At 48.6% G+C, this 22825-nt stretch overlaps 1 non-coding gene across 1 annotated transcript; it reads right to left on the bottom strand.

The window, feature by feature from the left end:
* Positions 1-10570: 10570 nt before the first annotated feature.
* On the bottom strand, positions 10571-10652 carry TRNAS-GCU (transfer RNA serine (anticodon GCU)). Its single transcript has one exon. It is a non-coding gene; the product is annotated as a tRNA-Ser (tRNA).
* Between the last annotated feature and the right edge of the window lie 12173 nt (positions 10653-22825).

Genomic DNA, 22825 nt, shown 5'->3' with positions numbered 1-22825 from the left:
GGGGCACTGTGTCAGGCTCTGGCACCGCTTGAGACAATGGACCATCTTCAGCCACAAGGTGAGCCAGGATCTAAGGCAGGAATGGGGTGAGGAAGCAAGTCAAGCTGAGCAAGGCAGCCAAAATTCATCTTGCCTTCGTGGGCGCTCACAATGATGCCATTTTTGTGTGCCAGGTCTGACAAAAACAACCCAGACAGAGAAGCAGCAGGCTAAAAAAGCAGCAGGGTTATTCTGTCTGCTATCCAAGATCCATAAACCTGGAAATCCTGGATGCCCCATCATTTCAGGCAACGGCACCCTGACAGCAGGATAGTCTGGCTGTGTAGACTCCCTCCTCAGGCCCTATGCTACCAGCACTCCCAGCTATCTTCGAGATGCCACTGACTTCCTGAGGAAACTACAATCCATTGGTGATCTTCCAGAAAACACCATCCTGGCCAGTATGGAGGTAGAAGCCCTCCACACCAACATTCCACATAAAGATGGACTACAAGCTGTCAGGAACAGTATCCCCGATAATGTCACGGCAAACCTGGTGGCTGAACTTTGTGACTTTGTCCTCACCCACAACTATTTCACATTTGGGGACAATGTATACCTTCAAGTCAGCAGCACTGCTATGGGTACTCGCATTGCCACATAGCATACTAACATTTTTATGGCTGACTTAGAACAACGCTTCCTCAGCTTTCATCCCCTAATGCCCCCACTCTACTTGCCCTACACTGATGACATCTTCATCTTCTGGACTCATGGAAAAGAGAACCCTTGAGGAATTCTACCATGATTTCAACAATTTCCATCCCACCTACAATGTCAGCCTGGACCAGTCCACACAAGAGATCCACCTCCTGGACACAACTGTGCTAATAAGCAATGGTCACATAAACACCATCCTATACTGGAAACATACTGACCATCCTATACTGGAAACATACTGACCGCTATACTTACCTATGTGCCTCCAGCTTTCACCCAGACCACATCACACAATCCATTGTCTACAGCCAAGCTCTAAGATACAACCACATTTGCTCCAACTACTCAGACAGAGACAAACACCTACAAGATTTCTATCAAGCATTCTTACAAGTACACTACCCACCTGCTGAAGTGAAGAAACAGATAGACAGAGCCGGAAGAGTACCCAGAAGTCACCTACTACAGGACAAGTCCAATGAAGAAAGTAATACAACCTCACTAGCTGTCACCTTCAGCCCCCCAACTAAAACCTCTCCAGTGCATCATCAAGGATCAACAATCTATCGTGAAGGATGATCCCTCACTGTCACAGATTTTGGGAGAAAGGACAGTCCTTGCTTACAGACAGCCCCCTAACCTCAAGCAAATACTTACCAGCAACCAAACAACATAAACACTAACCTAGGAACCTAACCTTGCAACAAAGCCCGTTGCCAACTCTGTCCACATATCTATTCAGGGGACACCATCATAGGACCTAATCACATCAGCCACTCTATCAGAGGTTCATTCACCTGCATATCTACCAATGGGATATATGCCGTCATGTGCCAGCAATGCCTCTCTGCCACGTACATTGGCCAAACCAGACAGTCCCTAAATAAAAGCATAAAAGGACACAAATCAGACATCAAGAATTATAACATTTAAAAATCAGTCTGAGAACACTTCAATCTTCCGGGTCACTTGATTACAGACCTAAAAGTCGCAATATTACAACAAAAACCCTTCAACAACAGACTCCCATGAGAAACTGCTGAATTGGAATTAATTTGCAAACTGGACACCATTAAATTAGGCTTGAATAAAGCCTGGGAGTGGATGGGTTATTACACAAAGTAAAACTATTTCCCCATGTTTATTTGTCCCCCTACTGTTACTCACATCTTCCTGTCAACTGTTGGAAATAGGCCATCCTGATTATCACTGCAAAAGGTTTTTTTCTCCTGCTGATAATAGCTCACCTTAACTGTTCACTCTTGTTATAGTGTGTATGACAACACTCATTTTTTCATGTTCTCTGTGTGTGTGTGTGTGTGTGTATCTATAGCTATATCTTCCTGCTGTATTTTCCACTGCATGCATCCGATGAAGTGGGTTTTAGCCCATGAAATCTTATGCTCAAATACATTTGTTAGTCTCTAAGGTGCCACAATTACTCCTTGTTCTTTTTGCAGATAAATTAATGGAGGTTAAGTCCATGAATGGCTATTAGCCAGGATGGGTAAGGAATGGTATCCCTAGTCTCTGTTTGTCAGAAGGTGGAGATGGATGGTAGGAGAGAGATCACTTGATCATTACCTGTTAGGTTCAGTCCCTCTGGGGCACCTGGCATTGGCCACTGTTGGCAGATAGGATATGGGGTTGGATGGACCTTTGGTCTGACCCAGTATGGCCATTCTTATAGTCTTATGAAGGGAGGGGCAGAGCACTGTAACAGAGTTTCTGTAGTGTAGTGGTTAGCATGTTTACTTAACATGTAAAAGGCCTCTGGTTTGAATCCAGGCAGAAACAATGAGGGCTTAATTTCCCCAGCTCCTACTGGCCTGTCCCTGCTGTTGTAGGAGCAGCAGTGATTTCTATGCAATGTATAACCTGTATGCTCAATAGATGTGTTATACTTCCCTCCCTCCTGCTTTTGTCTCCTCTCCCTCTCTGAATACCTGTGAAGTGGTTTTCCCCCTCCCTCTCCTGGAATGCTTGTGGGATGAATGGGCTGGTTGAACAGCTAGAAGAGCAGAAGAGCTTCCAGGTAGACAAGGTGTCTGGGACTCTAATTAGGCAGCACTCACACACCCAGAGCATGGACACTGCCCAAAGTGGAGCGTGATCAACCAGATGCAGCCAAGTCATCTCTAGTCGCAGGCCATTAGGTGCAGGTCCTTAAAAGGAGAAGGGGCCACGTGCTCAGGAGTCACTCACAAGCTTTTATCTCCAGTGAATGCCCTTTGCCCGGACCGCATGGCCAGTGGTTCTCTGCGTTGTATTTCATTGTGCCTCAGGAAGACTTACCTACATCGCACCCTCCATAGCTGCACTGTGGGACACTTACCTTGCAGAATCCTGACATCTCCAGTGCTGTGCCTGTCCTGGGAGCATGAGTATGCAAGTGTGAGTGTGACACCCCCGCTTCTTCTTTTGAACTTAGCTGTCAGTATAATAAAACCGCTGCTTTCTGCCAAACTCTGGTGGGTCATTCGTCCTCCCTACGCTTACTAGCTGGCCCAATCTTGGGTAACAGCTGCAATAAGCTCAACCCTTGCAGGACAGAGGGTGGTGAAATGAGCTGGGAAAAAGCCTTAGCATCAGCAGGTGAAAGCTAGAGGATCTTGGCCAGTCACCTTTTGAAGACTTGTGGCTTGGTCTCCTCTGCCCTTGGAGGTTGGCCTATGGCGGCCGGCTCTTCCTGCTGGCTTCCTTTGTGTGACTTGCCAAAGGAGGGAGTGAGGCAGGAATGGGGCAAAAGAGGAAAGTCTAGCTGAGGAAGGCAGGGCAGAAGCTAAGCCCATTTGTTCTGCAAAGCCTGAAAAGCCTGGGGAGGTGCGGTTGGCTGCTGGGAGGTAGAATCCTGTGCCTACCTCTTGGCTTCCCAGGGATGGCTACTTGCATCCCAGGAGAAGGATGGTTCTGGGTGAAAGGAAAACAAGCAAAGCTCTGGGAGGAAATTTGGGTGTGGGATGCAGGCTCTGTGCTGGGGTAGCGGGCTGGGGTGCAGGAGGGGTCGCGCTTACCCTGGGCACTGCAGCTCCCAAAGTGACTGGTACACACAACCCTGGGGAGCAGGTCCTAGGTGGGCCGTGCCAGGGGGTCTCTGTGTGCCGCTGCCTGCAAGCGCTGCCCCCAGAGCTCCCATTGGCTGCAGTTCCTGGCCAATGGGAGCTGTGGAGTTGGTACTCGGGGCAGGGGTAGTGAATGGAAACACTCCCCCCAACCCAGAGGATGCTGGGACATGCCGGCCATTTCTGGGAGTGACACAGAGGGACGGAGGCAGAGTGGGCAGGGAGCCACCTTAGTGCTGTTGGCACATGTCTGCACACCCATTAGGGGAGGGGGCAGAGGTCGTCCATGTGCTGCCTGGGGTAGGGGCAGTGCACAGAGCTGCCTCCCCTGCTGGGTCTATTACAGGAGGGGAGGGGGTCTTTAGGCCTGTAAGGTGCAGCAGGTCGGACTAGATGATCACATTGGTCCTTTCTGACCTTAAAGGCTCTGAGTCTAAAAGGGAGAGGGAAGTAAAGGAAGTTTTTTTAAAAAAATAAACCAAACATTGTAATACCAGGATAACTCCACCTGCTCATTGTATAGTCCCACCCCTTTCTTCCTCCATTGTGTGTTGAATGACCTGCAGAACATTGATTCTCTCATTCCATTGCTAAACTGATACAATATGACTGAAATTAAACTAATTCCCAGCAGAGAAAACACCACATCACTGCACTGGCTGGGAATCAAACCCCAGTCAACTATTTGGAAGGCAACTATGCGCACCACTATATCACCAATGCATCTGGTGGCAGTATCACTTATGGTTGCCCAATGAGGCTAGACAAGCATTGAGGAGATTTTCTGCCCATTAAAATGAACTGGATTCTCATCACTAAAAAAAACCACCTCCATCTTTACTTGGGTTTGAACCATCAGCCTTTCAATTAGCCACAAAAGATGTTAATCACAAGGTATGTCTACACTAGGGGATTATTCTGATTTTACAGAAACCAGTTTTTGGAAACAGATTGTATAAAGTCGAGTGCACGCGGCCCCACTAAGCACATTAGTTCGGCGATGTGCGTCCATATACCGAGGCTAGTGTCAATTTCCGGAGCGTTGCATTGTGGGTAGCTATCCCATAGCTATCCCATAGTTTCTGCAGTCTCTCCCACCCATTGGAAATCTGGGTTGAGGTCCCAATGCCTGATGGGGCAAAAACAGTGTCGTGGGTGATTCTGGGTACATGTCGTCACTCAGTCCTTCCTCCGTGAAAGCAATGGCAGACCATCATTTCGCGCCCTTTTCCCTGTATTGCCTGGGCAGACGCCATAGCACGACAACCATGGAGCCCGTTCAGCCTTTTTTCACTGTCACCGTATGACTACTGGATGGTGCTGACAGACGCGGTACTGCAGCACTACACAGCAGCATCCCCTTGCCTTTTCAAGTTAGCAAAGATGGTGTCATAAACAGATAAGTAAGAGTTAATAGCACAGAAGTGCTTCATATCTCTTTGCCTGGAAAGGGTTAACAAGAACAGTGAGCCTGGCTGTCACCTGACCAGAGGACCAATCAGAGGACAGGATACTTTCAAATCTTGAGGGAGGGAAATTTTTGGGCTGTGCTGTTAGTTTTGGTTGTTGTTCACTCTGGGGGCTCAGAGGGACTAGATGTGCAACCAGGTTTCTCTCCAATCTCCCTGATACTGGTTCTTATAGATTCCAAGTAGTGAGTACTAGGTAGATAAAGCGAGTTAGGTTTATGTTTGTTTTCTTTATTTGCAAATGTGTATTTGGCTGGAAGGAGTTCAAATGGTATTTTGCTGAAAAGGTTTTAATTTGTACTTGTATACTTAGGCTGGGAGGGTGTTCCCAGTGTCTATAGCTGAAAGACCCTGCACCTATTTCATTTTTTTAAATGTACAAAGATAATTTTTACTGTTTTTTCTTTCTTTAATTAAAAGCTTTTCTTGTTTAAGAACCTGATTGTTTTTTATTCTGGTGTGAGACCCCAGGGGACTGGGTCTGGATTCACCATGGAATTGGTGGGCAGAAAGGAGGGAAAAGGGAGAGAGAGGCTGATTTCTCTCTGTGCCAGGATTACTTTCTCTCAGGAAGAGTCTGGGAGGGGGAAAGAGAAGGAGGGAGGAAGTTGAATTGTCCTCTCTGTTTTGTGATTCAAGGAGTTTGAATCACAGTGATCTTCCAGGGTAACCCAGGGAGGGGAAGCCTGGGAGAGGCAATGATGGGGGAAAGGTTTTACTTTCCTTGTGTTAAGATCTATAGGGTCTGGGTCTTGGGGGTCCCCGGGCAAGGTTTTGGGGGGACCAGAGTGTACCAGGCACTGGAATTCCTGGTTGGTGGCAGCGCTACAGGTTCTAAGCTGGTAATTAAGCTTAGAGGAATTCATGCTGGTACCCCATCTTTTGGACGCCAAGGTTCAGAGTGGGGATTATACCATGGCAGATGGTTACCAGCCATACCGTCCCGTCTGCTGCTTTGCAAGTTGACAATGACAGTTACCAGTTATACTGTACCGTCTGCTGCTGTCATGGATGCTCCTGGCCGGCCTCGGTGAGGCTGGCCAGGGGCGCATGGACAAAAATGGGAATGACTCCCCGGGTCATTCCCTTCTTTGAGTTTTGTCTAAAGGGAGAGTCAGTCCTGTCTAGACTATCAGGCAAGCCTACTAAAGAACAAGAGAGTCAAACAGCCACTCTGGGTGAGAACCCCAGGCATCCCGCAGAAATGATGAGCTGCATGCCATTCCAGGGGGTTCCCCTGCAATAACCCCACCCATTGCTTTCCTCGTCCCCCACCCTTCCTGGGCTACTGTGGCAGTGATCCCCCTGTTTATGTGATGAAGTAATAAAGAATGCAGGAATCTGAAACAACACTGACTTTATTGCCTCTGCAAGCAGAGCTCAAAGGGGGCCAAAGCCGCAGAATTGCGGCCACACTAACCCTAATCCGACATGGCAAATACCGATTTCAGCACTACTCCCCTCGTTGGTACAGATATCGGTATTAAGAGCCCTTTATATCAATATAAAGGGCTTCGTTGTGTGGACGGGTGCAGGGTTAATGCGATTTTATGCTGCTAAATTAGATATAAACTTGTAGTGTTGACCAGGCCAGAGAGAGCAGCAGGTTTTCCCTACTGTTTCCTGCTCTTGTTTTCTTGACTAGTTCTCCTCCACACCAAGTTGCTTTTTACTTTGTGAGTCTGGCAAACTCAGTTGGCAGAGTATCAGACTTTTAATTGGATGGTCCAGGGTTCAAGTCCCTGGTCAGGTGATAAACTACTCTCCAAGATCTTAAACTGTCTTTCTGGAGTCCTCTTTGACATAACTTTCTCTCATCAGGATTTTCCCTTTCCTCAGAAGGGCCTTTTTCTGTGTGTGTTTGAAGGGGCAACTTCCTGACAGCCCCTCTGTCCTTGCAGCCTGGAGGAATAAAGGCCTCTGGGCATATAGCATGTTCCTTCCCTGCACACACACACACACACATACAAACACATAGAATTTCCCTAGGAATTAGAATCACCTGCTGCTTTCCCCTTTCCTGCTGGATCCCCAAATGACGATGCTCTTCAGCCTAAACCCATATCCCCTCTTTTCCCAGTGCCCCTCAGTCCCAAACTTCAGTCCCTTCTATGCACACTGCTTCTCACTCCGAACCAGAGCCTACTCCTCTTCACCCTTCTCCTCTGTCCCTACTCACAGCCCCCTCAATCCCAACCCACAGGCCCCTCCTCCTCACGCTGCTCCTCAATCCCAACCCACAGCCCCCTCCTATTCCCAGTGCCTCTCAATCCCAACCGACAGCTCCCTCCTTCCCTCCAGCAGCAAGTGCTTCAGACTCCCTCAGGAAGATTTTCTTGCAAGGTTTCGTGTATGAGTCTGCATGTGGATTTTACAGTATATTGGAAATATGCTGGGTTGCTTGCTGACATGATCACTTTTGCCTGGTGTTGGATTCCCAGTCTCCTTGTTATTGGGGCAGGAGAAATAAAGCGTTGTTATCCTTGTGTAAATTGAGGGCAGCACAACTGTGCTCGGCAGACCCCGACTGAGGGACTCACGCTCAGTTCAATAGCACTTGCTAGGCAGGGGACAGGGGTTTGAAAGCCAAATTGGCTGGCGCATGGGTCCTAATACTAAAATTTAGGGGTTAGATCAGTGTTAGGACAGGGTGGCTGTGGAGGGATGAGTGAGTCCGCAGACAAGTTAGTGAGAATAGTGCCTTCTTATTTTCCCCCTTTTCCATCCAGGATGGCAGGTGAACTCTACAGAGGCACCTCTGGGCTTGCACTGACTAAGGACAACAGCTGTGAGTGGGGTGCAGAGAGGCGATGGCTCATGTTAAAGGACTTGTGGTTGCTGGACTTATGAACCGTAGGGAGAAGGACACTGCCCAGCTTATTTGGGGGGTGAGTCTTTTCCTCTTGGTTTATATTTATGCGTTGGGGCTGCTGACATGACTTCTGCTAACCCTGGGCTTACATTGCAATGTAGACATACCCTGAGAGGGCATCTATAACGTAATAAAAGCAGTGTGGCCCGGCTGGCCTGGATCATCTGACTTGGACTCCTGGGGCTCAGGTTGTGAGGCCAAAAACTGCAGTGTAGACATTTAGGCTCAGACTGGAGCCCAGCTTCGGAGACCCTCACCCCTTGTGGGGTCTCAGAGGCTGGGCTCAAGCCCAAGTGTCTACACTGTAATTTTATAACCCTGCAGCACAAGCCCCGCAAGCCTGAATCAACTGACCCAGGGTTTGAGAATAGTGACTTGGGTGTGTTTATGACAGTGCAGACATAATACTACGCTATGTCCACGCTGCAATGAAACACCCAGAGCTGCCCCATGCCAGCTCAGGCTCCCGAGGCTTTGGCCATGGGGTGGTAAATTTGCAGTGTCGATGTCTCAGCTCAGGCTCAATACTGGGCTCTGGACCCCCTCAAAGCTGGGAGGGAGTTTAGCAAGCAAAAAAGGTAAAACCGCAATGAAGTATTACCCTGGCCTCAATGGCATTTCTCCATTGGTCTGCCTGCTTTGGGGCAGGGACAATAACACATCCTGCTGCATTCGTTATTTCATAGGGTGGTTTAGGATTTTCATTCTCAGGCACTGGGCACAAAGCAGGACTCAACCCTTGGCATAAACTAAATGAGCTGGCCACAGATCTGGCAGCCACAATGAGCATTTGGTGTGAGAGCTCAGACCTGCCCCTGTCCCAGAGGGAGGGGGTCATCCATGAGGGGACTGGACCACTGACCTACCAGCTCCTAACTCCCAAACGTTCAGTAACTCTGTTATCAGTGCCTGTGTGTGTAGTTTAAACCATAAGAAAACCCACACTGGGCTAGACCAAAGGTCCTTCTGACAACAGCCAAGAGCAGGTGCCCCAAAAGCCACTCAACAGGGCCCCACTGGCAGTTATTATCCCTGCCTGAAAAGCAGACAGACCAATGGAGAACTGCCATGAGTCCAGGGTAATACTTCCCTGCAGTTTTACCATTTCCACTTGCTAAACTCCCTCCCAACCTTCTGGGCTCCTAGACCTATCCTAGTGTTATGTCTACACTGTGATTAAAACACCCAGGTCACCTGTCTCAAAGCCCAGGTCAGCTGACTCAGGGTTATGGGACTTGGACTGCAAGACTATAAAATTACAGTGCAGACATATGGACTTGAACCCAACCTCTGAGACCCCCACGAGGGGTGAGGGTTTCTGAACTCAGGCTTCAGTGTGAACACAAATATCTGCACCACAGTTTTTAGCCTCTCAGCCTTAGCATAATGAGCCCAAGTCAGATGACTCAGGCCAGCCATGCTGGCATCTTTATCCCGGGAGAGATGGATTCTAAGGGTACGTTCCCATTGCAATGGAAGCCCAGGTGTGGCACGCTGTGCTTAAAGCAGCACCCTGCAAGCCCCATATTCACCACTCTCATATAGTGATGATACGTTTTGAACAAAGTCTGCCTGGTGAGGTATCTTTTTAAAAATCTTGAAGTGTTCATCTGTTGAACATTAATGTCTTCCTGCATTCTATGTGCTCACATTGGTTTAGGAAGTTATGAAGTTTGCTCTTTGTGCATTACAGAAATATGTTATGAGGTTGGGAAATGCCCCCCACCAGCCTTTCAGGTGCAAAAATGGAGGAGCCAGACTCACTGCTGGCCCATTAAAGGTGGCTACAGTCCCAAAGACTATCCCAGGAACCCTGTACAATGCAGACTTCGCCGAGATAACACAGCAACAATGGACATTGCTTGACACACATCATAGCAAAGGAGCTTTCTAGAGAGTTGGAAGAAACTATGAAAGAGGGGAAGAGACATCATGACTTGGCATCTCTCCCCCACAAATCAACAGCTGGAAACACACCTGGATGACAAAACTGATTCATGAATCAGAAGATAATAATAATAATACATTCAAACCAAAGTCCACAAATAGCTAGTACTGGTTTTTCAGCTGAAAATTTCCAGTTTGGGGAATTTTGTTTTCCCAATCAGACCTTGCCAAGGGAAGCAGGGAGAAAATGTTTGAGTTGCCTCCTTCAGAACAGCTTAGCCTAGACACTCTAGCTGTGGGTCACTGTCATGGCCTTGCTGAGAACTGTGGTATTTTAATAATTTGGGAAGGTCTCAGGGTGTTTGGGGGAGATTATGAGGCTGTTACCTTTTGAGATGAAAACTAAGACATACAGGACTAGAGAATTTTTTTTTTTAGAAATCTGAGATTTAGACATTTTATTTAAAGCAAAGGGGTTTCTGAGCAGGGTTTTGTTTGCAGGCAGCAACATTGTTTGCTCTGTCATTGTACCAAAGGGGGAGATGGTTGTTTAGAAAGGAGGAGTGAAGACTAAATGCATCCGATGAGGATGGGATTTGAACCCATGTGTGCAGAGCACAATGGATTAGCAGTCCATCGCCTTAACCACTCGGCCACCTCATCTGAGATATCAGGGAATGGACAGGAGGAGAAATCTAAGGCCAGCAGAGACAGGGACACTAAGGTGTTTTTAAATACTAAGTGGAAGCAGGGGCTGAATGAACTCCCCCCTCACACCTAGTGACCAGCTGTGGGAAAGGCTTCAGGAACAGACCATGTTTGCATAGACACACCTACTCTGCCTAGGTATGCAGCATCATGGGGCTGCTTTCCCAAAATGACCAGTTTTAGCTGGTGGCGGGTTACAAATCACTTTAGCACTGAGTGGTACGAAATGTTATTATCCTTCCTGCATGAGTGAAGGGCAGCAGAACATACTTAGTCGGTGCTGATGGGTGAGGAATAGCTTTTATTGGACTGCATAGAAGTGATTCAGAATGTCACCCTAAAGCAGTGGTCCCCAAACATTTCACACTGTGCCCTCTTATCCATGGCTGTGGGCCCTCGGAGCCACAGTTGAAAACTGGGGCTGGGAGTGGGGTGTTGCTTGCAGAAGAAAGGGGTGCAGACAGGGGTAAGGGGGTTGAGGCCAAGCTGGCAATCAGGGGCCCAGGCTGAGGACAGAGTCGGGCTGACTGGTGCTCCCTCCATGGGGGCTGGCTTAGCCCCTGAGGTGCCCCTATGAATCTTCCTCTTTGTTCCCCTAGGAGTCATGCCCCACATTTTGGGGACCACTGAACCCTACATGTTAAGCACGGGCTAGTGATGCCAGAGCCCAGGGAAAGGGAGAACAAGTGCAGGGGCCCCAGCACTGGAACTAAGCCCCCTCACTTCTGTCTGTGGCTCTGCCCCCTTCCACACCTTCCACCCACGGCCCCATCCACTATGTCACCTCTGTTCCACCACTTCCCCCACTAGCCCCACCCTGTCACTCCTTTACCCCTGCCCCGCTGTGTCCCCAAGACCAGAGAAGCTCTGTGCCCCTGCTGCAGCCCCCGGGCCGTAGCACGGAGTGAGAGCTCCTCCAGCCCTGGGGCTGACATGGGGGAGACTTTTCCAGGGGGACCTAATTTCTCCAGGGCCCCTCGTCATGGGCTCCACTGTCTCCTTGTCGATGCAAGGTTTGGGGAGGCTGAGCCCCCCCAAGCCTACATTATGTGCTGCCCAGGCTACCACTGCTCAGTGTGTGGCCAGTCTCCTTGTGTTCTCTGCTGTTCTTGCTGGGGAGCTTGGTCGGCCTTAGGGATGGGGCCCCCCAGCAGCCACCCAGGGCTCCAGGGGGTCAAAGGGCACTGTGTGGCAGTGTGAAGGTGCTCACTGCTCTCCCCTGCCCCAATGCTCCTCCATGGCCCCATAGAGGGTTGAGGGGAGTGAGGTGCAACACTATGTGCTCCATGCGTCCTGGTCACTTTCCCCACCTGGGCTGTGCTGTGAAGGGAGCATCAGAAGCTGCTGCTCTCTGCCCTCCCCTTATGCAGCCTGGCTGAGGAAAGTGACCTGGATGCAGGGAACTCAGATGATGTCGCTTCTTGCCCCCCCACCCCACCTCTGCAGCTCCTAGGGGTGCCCAGAGGAGCAGCATTCCAGGGAGGAGCTGGTAGCAATGCCAGCTGCTCCATGCAAATGGGTCACTGTCCCCACGTGGGTGCAGGAGGGGGTGCAGGGGTTAGGGGTGAAGGGGGTGCAGCAGAGGGGCAGTGGCTGGTGGCACATGAGCGGGAAACAATAGGGGAAACCTGCTGCTTTCTCTGGCCCGGTCAACACTATGAGTTTATATCAAATTTAGCAGCTTTAAATAGCATTAACCATGCACGCGTCCACACAATGAAGCCCTTATATCGATATAAAGAGTTCTAAATACCGGTATCTGTACTCCTCCCCGATGAGGGGAGTAGCGCTGAAATCGGTATTGCTATTTCGGATTAGGGTTAGTGTGGCCACAATTCAATGGTATTGGCCTCCAGGCGCCATCCCACAGTGCACCATTATGACCACTTTGAACAGCAATCTGAACTCGGATGCATTGGCCAAGTAGACAGGAAAAGCCCGGTGAAATTTTGAATTTTATTTCCTGTTTGCTCAGCGTGGAGTGCCGATCAGCACAGGTGACCATGCAGTCCCAGAATCAAAAAAGAGCTTGCAAAGCAGCAGACGGGATGTTATGGCTGGTAACCATCTTTGCTAACTTGCAAAAGGCAAGAGGATGCTGCTGTGTAGCGCTACAGCACCGCGTCTGTCAGCACCATCCAGTAGACATACGGTGACAGTGAAAAAAAGCTGAACAGGCTCCATGGTTGCCGTGCTATGGCGTCTGCCCAGGCAATCCAGGGAAAAGGAAGCAAAATGATTGTCTGCCGTTGCTTTCATGGAGGGAGGAGTGAGTGACGACATTTACCCAGAATCACCCACGACACTGTTTTTGCCCCATCAGGCATTGGGACATCAACCCAGAATTCCAGTGGGTGGGAGAGACTGCGGAAACTATGGGATAGCTATGGGATAGCTACCTACAGTGCAACGCTCCGGAAATCGACACTAGCCTCTGTACATGGACGCACACTGCCGAATTAATATATTTAGTGTGTCCACGTGCACTCGACTTTATACAATTTGTTTCCAAAAAACAGTTTCTCTAAAATCGGAATAATCCCGTAGTGTAGACATACCCTGTGATTAACAACTTTAGTGGCTAATTGAAAGGCTGATGGTTCAAACCCAAGTGAAGATGGAGGTGTTTTTTTTTAGTGATGAGAATCCAGTACGTTTTAACAGGCCGAAAATCTCCTCAATGCTTGTTTAGCCTCATTGGGCAAGCATAAGTGGCACTTTCACCAGGTGCATTGGTGGGATAGTTGTGAGCATAGCTGTTTTCCAAGCAATTGACCTGAGTTCAGTTCCCAGCCAATGCAGTGATGTAATATTTTCTCCCTTGGGAGTTGATTTAATTTCAGTTGCATTGTATCAGTTTATCAATGGAATGAGACAATCAATGTTTTACAGATCATTCAACACACAGTGGAGGAAGAAAGGAGAGGGACTGTACAATGAGCTGTTGGAGTCATCTTTGTATTACAATGTTTGGATTTTTTTTTTAAAAAACTTCCTTTACTTCCCTCTCACTTTTAGACTCGGAGCCTTTAAGGTCAGAAGGGACCAGTGTGATCATCTAGTCCGTCCTGCTGCACCTTACAGGCCAAAAGACCCCACCCATCCACTCGTGTAATAGACCCAGTAGGGGAGGCAGCTCTGTGCACTGCTCCTACCCCAGGCAGCACATGGGCGACCTCTGCTCCCCTCCCCCCATGGGTGTGCAAAGATGTGCCAACAGCACTAAGGTGGCTCCCTGCCCACTCTACCTCCATCCCTCCGTGCCACTCCCAGAAGTGGTTGGCATGTCCCGGCATCCCCTGGGGCGGGGGGAGTGTCTCCATTCATTGCCCCTGCCCCAAGTACCAACTCTGCAGCTCCCATTGGCCAGAAACTGCAACCAATGGGAGCTCTGGGGGCAGCGCCTGCATGCAGCAGTGCATGGACACACCCTGGCATGGCCCACCTAGGAGCTGCTGATGCAGGGTTGTCTGTATCGATGACTTTGGGAGCTGCACTGCCCGAGGTGAGCATCACCCCTCCTACACCCCAATCCCCTTCCCCAGTGCAGAGTCAGCACCCTGCACCCAAATTTCCTCCCATAGCTTTGCTTGCCTTCCTTTCACCCAGAACCATCCTTCTTCTCCTGGGATGCAAGTAGCCATCCCTGGGAAACCAAGAGGTAGGCACAGGATTCTACCTCCCAGCAGTCAACTGCACCTCCCCAGGCTTTGCAGAACGAATGGTGGCACTCTACTAACCCCACTTAGCAGCACTGAGGTGCTTAGCCTCTGCCCTGCCTTCCTCAGCTGGACTTTCCTCTTTTGCCCCATTCCTGCCTCACTCCCTCCTTTGGCATGTCACACAAAGGAGGCCAGCAGGAAGAGCCGACCTCCGTAGGCCAACCTCCAAGGGCAGAGGAGGCCAAGTCACAAGGCTTCAAAAGGTGACTGGCCTAGACCCTCTAGCTTTCCCCTGCTGATGCCAAGGCTTTTTGCTCAGCTCATTTCACCACCATCTGCCATGCAGGGGTTGGGGTTACTGCAGGACAGGACAGTGGCAGCAGTAGGAGCGCTTTGCTGGACAGGCAGAAAAAGTAAAACCTCCTGTTTTTGAACCAATCACCTTTTGCATGTTAGGCAAATGTGATAAACACTACACTACAGAAACTGTGTTGCAGGGCTTTCTCCTTCCCTTCATAAGAACATGAGAACAGCCATACTGGGTCAGACCGAAGGTCCATCCAGCCCAGTATCCTGTCTGCCAACAGTGGCCAATGACAGGTGCCCCAGAGGGACTGAACCTAACAGGTAATGATCAAGTGATCTCTCTCCTACCATCCATCTCCACCCTATGACAAACAGAGGCTAGGGACACCATTCCTTACCCATCCTGGATAATAGCCATCAATGGACTTAACCTCCATGAATTTATCTAGGTTTTTTTTTTAAATCCTGTTATAGTCCCAGCCTTCACAACCTTCTCAGCCAAGGAGTTTGACATGTTGACTGTGCACTGTGTGAAGAACCTCCTTTTATTTGTTTTAAACCTGCTGCTCATTACTTTCATTTGGTGTTCCCTAGTTCTTATATTATGGGAACAAGTAAATAACTTTTCCTTATTCACTTTAGGATGTGGGGTCTGGGCTGGGCTCACTTTAGTCCCAGGCTGGGGTCTCCTGAATGTTGGGAAACATCCTTTGCTGCTACCCAGACACAGCAGGCTACTAGTGACAAACCAGGGCTGGGATGAGAGGGGAATGTTGCATGGACTTTATCATACAGGGCCCATCGTGCTTCTCAGAGCCCAGAGGCGAGAATCTAGAGAAGGGTGAGTCATTTCTCAGCTGCATTCTTAGGAGAAGCCGGTAGCCATCCTTGATCAGACACTCAGGAGAGCAACCACAGCAGTTCTGCGGAGAGCTCTGGCTGCCAGGGGATCCAGCTAGGAGAGGGAGTGCTGAGGGCTCTGCAGTTTTTGCAGTGGGGCTGTCTCAGGAGTCACAGGTGGCTTTGTTGGTGGGGTGGTGAAGTAGGGACTACAGGATGTGAGGCTGGCTGAAATGAAACTGCACAAAAAACCTCCCCATTTGTTCCAGCTAAGGCCCTACTTTGGCCTCTCCTCCTTTCATAAATATCTCCATATCTACCCCAGCTCTCAGAAACACCCTCTCTCCATGGGTATTTTCACGGTTTCTTCCTTTTTTCATGGAGAGAGACAGAGAAAAAACAAGTCTATTAATTTGACCTACCGACTCAGTTCATGGCATGAAATACACAATTTTGTATTCAATGAGTTGTGTTCATTTACATAACATGAAAAGTATGTTTTGGGCAATGCATGAAAACCTCACTGCATTGAACAACCCACTTGATATAGTTAATGTACTACAGAATATTTGAAGAAGTTAAGAAAGATGTGCTTATAAATTAACATGTGCCATTTACACACGCACAAAACAGAAGAAACTGAATTATTTGAGCTACTAAAATTTCCATTTTCTCACAGCATTTTAGTTCTCAAGGTTGTTTTAATTTGCTTGTTTTTTTGGAATTAGAAATGAGGAAGAGTACACTGAAGTCAGTGGAATTACTGCGGTGAGGGATTAGTCTCATTATTTGCCACTAACAAAACCTTTGTTAACAGAGAGTTAACTTTGACTGTGAATATCTCTTACCTTCCAGAACATCGAGTTCAGTAAAACTCAAATTCTGGAAAAACAGGGAATACAGAGTGAGGGTACATGCCCAGATAACTTTAATTCTGCCCTCTAGGAGAGAATCCCTGAGAGCATATGAGAATAAAGAAAGGTTTGGGGACAAATTACATCTACTTCCCAAGAGTTTGTTTCTTCTGGAATTAATTGATCCTGGCCCCATCAATTGATCCTGGCCTGGTGTCTGGCTGTGGAATTTACAATTTACTATCTTTATCCCAGTATATTAAAGGCAAAACTGCTTTACAAAAGCTCTGTTATTCTAGGTTACGCAAACAGGTCACTTCCCCACCTATTTCAAGGAGATGGAATTTTCCTGACCCGCAGGGAACTTAAACTAACATGCTCAAGATCACACATTCCTTAGGAGAAAATGAAGGGGAAAAAAACAAAACCCACCAAACCATTGCTGTTTCTACCCAAATGATCAATGAGACCAGAAAGTGAGACTGTGCAATTAACTATCTGGTACTACACTGACTCTGCAGTTACTTGGATGCAGACACACCCTGCTCTACGGTTGGTAAACGTACAGAGACTCTGCTGCTGCTCATAAACTAGCAGCACATGACCTCTAAGCAGCTGCCATTTGAATGTATCTGAAAGTTACACAGAACAATGATCCGTGTTAAAGGAAGGCTGCCATTTGTCAGAGCCCCAGTTGATGCCATGTGCACACACAGAGGATTGGATGTGTAACAGGAAGTTTGGTAAATCTTGGTTATTTTATTTTTGTAACAGGCTCCTTTCCATCTCCAGTAGAGTTTTCAGTCCGAATGGCAACTTACTTACCAAATGTAATACAGACTAGCCCATTCCTCCCAAGTGGATGTGGTTCTTGTTTTTCTGCGCACTGTAGCCCATGGAGGCCAAGGACCTGCAAATGTGTTTTCATGTGCCTTTGTTTAATTGATGAAAACAAACCTAGAGACTTAGAGGATTGGAAGTGATTTCAGTTGGGGGACATGTTTGTTAGGTTTTTATGCATTTGCACCGAAAAACATTGAGTGTGTCCATTCATTTCAGGGGTCCCTATTTAGTGGAGCTCCTGAACATACTGCAGATGGAATTATTTTTATTGAAGGAACAGGTTTGTGAGAGGGCACTTGGATTTGAACCAAGGACCACTTGATCTGCAGTCAAACTACAGAGGAAGTTGTGGTTCTTTAGTTTCAACAGAGCTGGGCCTTGTCTCACTCTCAAGCTAGGCCTACACTAATGGGTGATGTGGCTTTAGTTAAAGTGTTTTAATTGAACAGCTATTGCATGCCCACCCTGCGTCACCAGTGCACATCCATGCTAGAATCTCTTGGATCACCACAGAGAGCAGTGCATTGTGGGTAGCTATTCCACTGTGCAACTGGCTGCAGGGTGCTTTGGGAAGGGTTTGCAATGCCTCACGGGCTGGTACAGCATCACATGATGCAGGTTTCTCTATCCCATTGTTCTATGGGCATCCTACTAGATTACCAGCTCTTTTCAACTGCAATGTGCGTGCTGGGGTAGAGAGCGTGTGCGTGTGGGGAGGAAAGACAGTGTGTGCGTTGCAGAAGAGTGAGTGTGTCGGCACACTGTCTCTAAGTTCAGACAGCTGCTGGAAGCAACCAGTCCTGAGGCAGGGGACAGCCCCGACATCAGCCCCCCTTCTCTCACTAGCTCAGCTCAGCACAGCACAGCACTCTCTGTCACACACACACACATACACATACACACTGCTGCCTGCTTAGCTCTGTGTCAGAGGTGCTGGAACAGGGGGGTTAGAGGGCCATGGCCCCACCACTATTTATTGGCTGTTAGGACAAATGATGGAGGGGAGGGGAAAGGGTACAGTCTTGGGGAAGAGGCGTTCTGTGGGTGTGGTCTCGAGGGGAGAGGTGCTGTGAGTGAGGGTCCTTAGGGAAGGGGTGTCATAAGGGTGCCACAGTTCGGACAACGGTGCCCCCCCCCATCGCTGTAAGGAAGCTTCTGCCGCCCCTGCTCTGTGTTCGCAAAGCTGGAGAGAGCAGCATCCACGGCAGTGATTTGCTCCCCAGGGCTCTGGCATGGGGGCTTGGGAGATGATTTAAAGGGCCTGCTGCCTTTCATATGTGAAGAAAAGATTCTGTACTGCCTGGACTACTATAGCAGCAGGATGCTGGGCTCCTCTCCCCCGCACTGCTTAATGTTGTGCCTGGACTAATAGCAGTTGGAGGCTGCCTCCCCCTCATTTTATCTCTAATAAGTCAGTGTTTCTTATTCCTGCATTCTTTATTACTTCATCACACAAATGTGGGGACACTGCAACGGTAGCTCAGGAGGGTTGGGGGAGCAGGGAAGCAACAGGTGCGGTTGTTGTAGGGGCACCCCTTAAAAAGGCATGTAGTTCATCATTTCTCCAGGATCCAAAATGGAGCAGCTGTGTTCTCTGATACACTGGTTCTCTAGTACACTTGCCCCATATTCTAGGCAGAACTGACTCTATTTTTAGATACAACGTAAAGGAGGGAATGACCAGGGGAGTCATTCCTATTTTTGTCTTTGCGTTTTTGGCCAACTTCAGCAAAGATCAGCCGGGAGCACCCATGACAGTAGCAGACAGCACAAAACAACAGAAAACAATCATCTCATTGCCAATTTACAATGGCACAGCAGACAGTACAGAACAACTGATAATCATCTCTGCTATCATGCAAAGGAAAATGAATGCTGCTGCATAGTGCTGCAGTACTGCCTCTGTCAGCGGCATCCAGTACACATACGGTGACAGTGACAAAATGCAAAACAGGCTCCATGGTTGCCATGCTATGGTGTCTGCCAGGGCAATCCAGGGAAAAAGGGCGTGAAATAATTGTCTGCCGTTGCTTTCCCGGAGGAAGGAATGAGTGACGACATTTACCCAGAACCACCCGCAACAATGATTTTTGCCCCATCAGGCACTGGGATCTCAACCCAGAATTCCAAGGGTCGGAGGAGACTGCGGGAACTATGGGATAGCTATGGAATAGCTACCCACACTGCAGTGCTCCAGAAATCGATGCTAGCTTCGGCCCTTGGAAGCACACACCGCCGAATTAATGTGCTTAGTGTGGCCACGTGCACTCGACTTTATACAATCTGCTTTACAAAACTGGTTTATGTAAAATCGGAATAATCCCTTAGTGTAGACATACTCTGCAGCTCCCACTGTGGGAGGTCCACCCAAAAATGTGGGGCTGAAATAGTGCTCGGGCAGTGATCCCCACCAGTGACCTGGGCCATCCTTTGGGCTCTGTGGTGAGAACCCTCAGCCTCCCATCCTTAGTCTCTACCCTGATTGGTTGAGCAGGGGATTATTGACAGGGAGGAGACTCAGGTCCTTGTTGTTCTCTTTGAAGACCAAGGAAATAAGTCATAACCAGTTATATGTTTGATGAATTTTGCTGCTTCTCTGCATTAATTGTCTCTGAGCAGTTCATGATTCTCTGTAACATTGCAGTTCTCCTCAAATACTTGCTGAATAATTACTGTGCAATGTTGTTGGTCTGGAGCTCATCTGAGAGCACTTTACTCAGGTCATTCAATGTCTGAAATTCAAGATCTGATGGTTAGTTTGAAAATCAGGGCTCTTGGGTCCTATTCCCAACTCTGCCACTGCCTGGCTGTGTGACCTAAGACAAGTTAATTCTCTTTTCTCAGCCTTAGCTTCTCCCTCTTTCTGGTAGAGATAATAATGATCTGCTCCTACGTACTTCAACACATTCACTGTCTCTCTCCATACACAGTCTCCACACTGCAGTTGAAAGGCAGCTGGCAATCTAGTAGGATGCCCATGGAACAATGGGATAGAGAAACCTGCATCACTGAAAGTACAGCCATGAAGACACCACACGCCAGCCTTCCCTAGCTGGCAAGAATCAAACCTCCACAGAAAGACACCTATGGTGTCAACCCAGCTCCCTAAGCACTCAACCACAACCACTTAACACAGGGGCCTTTCTACACTCTGGTTCTGTTCTTACTGACGGGTCATTTCCAATTGTTTGCTCAGACCAGCTTCCCCAGCTCACTCACTGCTGTGCAGCTCTGTACATTTGGCCCTGGCTGAACAGCAAGAATTCCTGCCCATTTCCCTACTGGCTGGAGCATGGTTAGAGTGTGTTTGTGGTTAATTATGTTGCTGTAGATTGTTCATTCCCTGCCTTGGGAATTCAGACAGTCCCTTTCCCAACATATCTCCAGCACATCAGTCCCTGGCTGGGTCTCCTGGGCAGTGGAAAACATCCCTTGTTTGGTGCTGCCAAGGGAATCATGCAGAGATGTGCCAGCAACATTGATGTGACTCCCTGCCCACTCAACCTGTGTCCCTCCGTGCCGCTCCCAGAAGTGGCTGGCATGTCCCAGCATTCCCCAGGGTGGGGAAGCATCTCCATGCGCTGCCCCTTCCCTGAGTACCAACTCCGCAGCTCCCATTGGCTAGGAAGGCCATCGTCTTTGGTCTCAGCAGCACTCGTGGAGCAGAGGGAAACACGTGGCTGAGGAAATTTCCCACAGCCAAAAGATAAGTCTTGAGCATCACAACTTTGTAGGCTAATGACAAGGTCCACTTATGCCACCGGCCGAGATATTCCTAACAGGCCAGCAACCGCTTCTCCCAGTTCGCATTCCCCACCTCATCACTAGCCGAATGCTAGAAGGCCCAGCCATCAACCTGCCCACTCTTGAGCCCTTCTCTTCCACCCTGACTGATAGGGGAGAGTATTAAGCCTCCCTCCCTTAGACCCTTCAGTATTCCTTGGGAACACCAACACCGCCCAAGTGACTTTGGGCCAGTAGGTCAACCAATAGGGCTGCCTCCTAGGCCAGGCTGCAGCCCAGCTTCAGGACTCAGAGGAAATGGAGCTCGCATCCCTACCTACAGGACTCCAGGCACGGCCAGGTTTCTGGATCAAACGTCCCCTCTTGTGCTCAAGTCACAACAGCCGGCAGGTAAAAGACAGGCTTTCATGGCCTTTGAGAAAGCAAGACAGAGCCTTGGAAGACCCAGCAGGGTTTGTGGCACAGAAATTGTCCGTCCTCAGATCCCAACAAGACTTCAGCTCAGATTGCAGGATTCAAAGTCCTGAGTCCTGGCCCTTATACCATAGGAATCCCCCAGACTTGTGCTGAGCTCTGGTGTGGATGACCCTGTGGGGGCAGCCCTGCATTTACTCACCAAGTTGTCATGCAGCAGTTTGCTGCAGCTCCCAGAAAGGTCTTTCTTAATCCAGACTGAGAAGCCAGTGGGCATGTGATGAAGTTGCCCCTTCAGTCCCAGGCAGTACATGGCCCTTCTTAGAGGGGACTAAGCCCTGCAGGGGCAGGGGGAGTGATGTTAAGTAACATCCTAAAGAGATGCCTTCTTCAGTTTTGGGGGGAATACCACAGGAGGAAAAGTCCCTTTCGTTATCTGACCAGGGACTTGAACTTTGGACTTTCAGATTAAAAGTCTGATGTGCTACCAATTGAGCTAGCCAGACTCACACAAAGAAAGGACAGTTTGGTGCAGAAGAGAAACTAGTCAAGAAAAAGAGCACAGAAAATTCAGAAAATTTGCTATTCTTGCTCACTTAGCAGCCCTAGTTCCATCTTGCTCCTCCATTTGGTGCCCAGATAAATTATTTTTTAGTTAAATATTAGATCAGGCTACCATGTCATTTGGGAGAGCAGGATGAAGCTTTGGAAATCCCAAGATGGTTAGCTGGCAACCAAAGGACCCCAAGGTCTCATTGAGACTTAAACTTTGATTTCAGGGTTCAAAGTCCTGAGGGCTGACCCTTAAACCATGGGACCAGCATGGGAGCCTTTGATCTCTGTTGACTTCTGGCAGGGAGGACTCAGTGGGAACATGCATCTCTGGCTAGTCCTGCATTTGTTCAAAAAGTCAGCGCACGGAGCTTTGCTGCAGGCCCAGAAGCCTTTCTTCCTCCAGATTGCGAGGTCAATGGACAGGTGAGGAAGTAGCATCTTCAGTCCCAGGCAGTAATGGGCCATTCCTAGGAAAGGCTAATTTCTGAAAAGGAAAAACTGAAGTCAAGAAGAGTCCTTCTGAAGTTCTCGAGGGATATCACAGGGGGAACTATGTGTCTGCTTGACCAAGGACTTGGAATCTGTACTTTCAGACTAAAAGTCTGATGTCCAACTGAGCTAACCAGGCTCACATGTAAAAGAGGCAAATTTTGTGCAGAAGAGAAACTAATCAAGAAAAAGAAAGCGAGAAACAGTACAGGAAACCTGCTACTCTCGCTCTCTTAGCAGTCCTAGCCCCAGCCTGATCCTCCATCCGCTGCCCTGAGGCATTATTCTTTTTTTAGTTAAATATCAAATCCAGGAGAAAACACAGTTATACAAAGCAAAACAAAATCACAGACAGAAATGTCATTGGAAATGCAAAAATAAAAAGGGAAAATACAATTGCCATCACTTTATCGTATCTGGG

The sequence above is a fragment of the Gopherus flavomarginatus genome (assembly GCF_025201925.1).
Source record: "Gopherus flavomarginatus isolate rGopFla2 chromosome 13 unlocalized genomic scaffold, rGopFla2.mat.asm SUPER_13_unloc_2, whole genome shotgun sequence".
Lineage (NCBI taxonomy): Eukaryota > Metazoa > Chordata > Testudines > Testudinidae > Gopherus > Gopherus flavomarginatus.
This window is presented reverse-complemented; position numbering and strand designations above follow the sequence as displayed.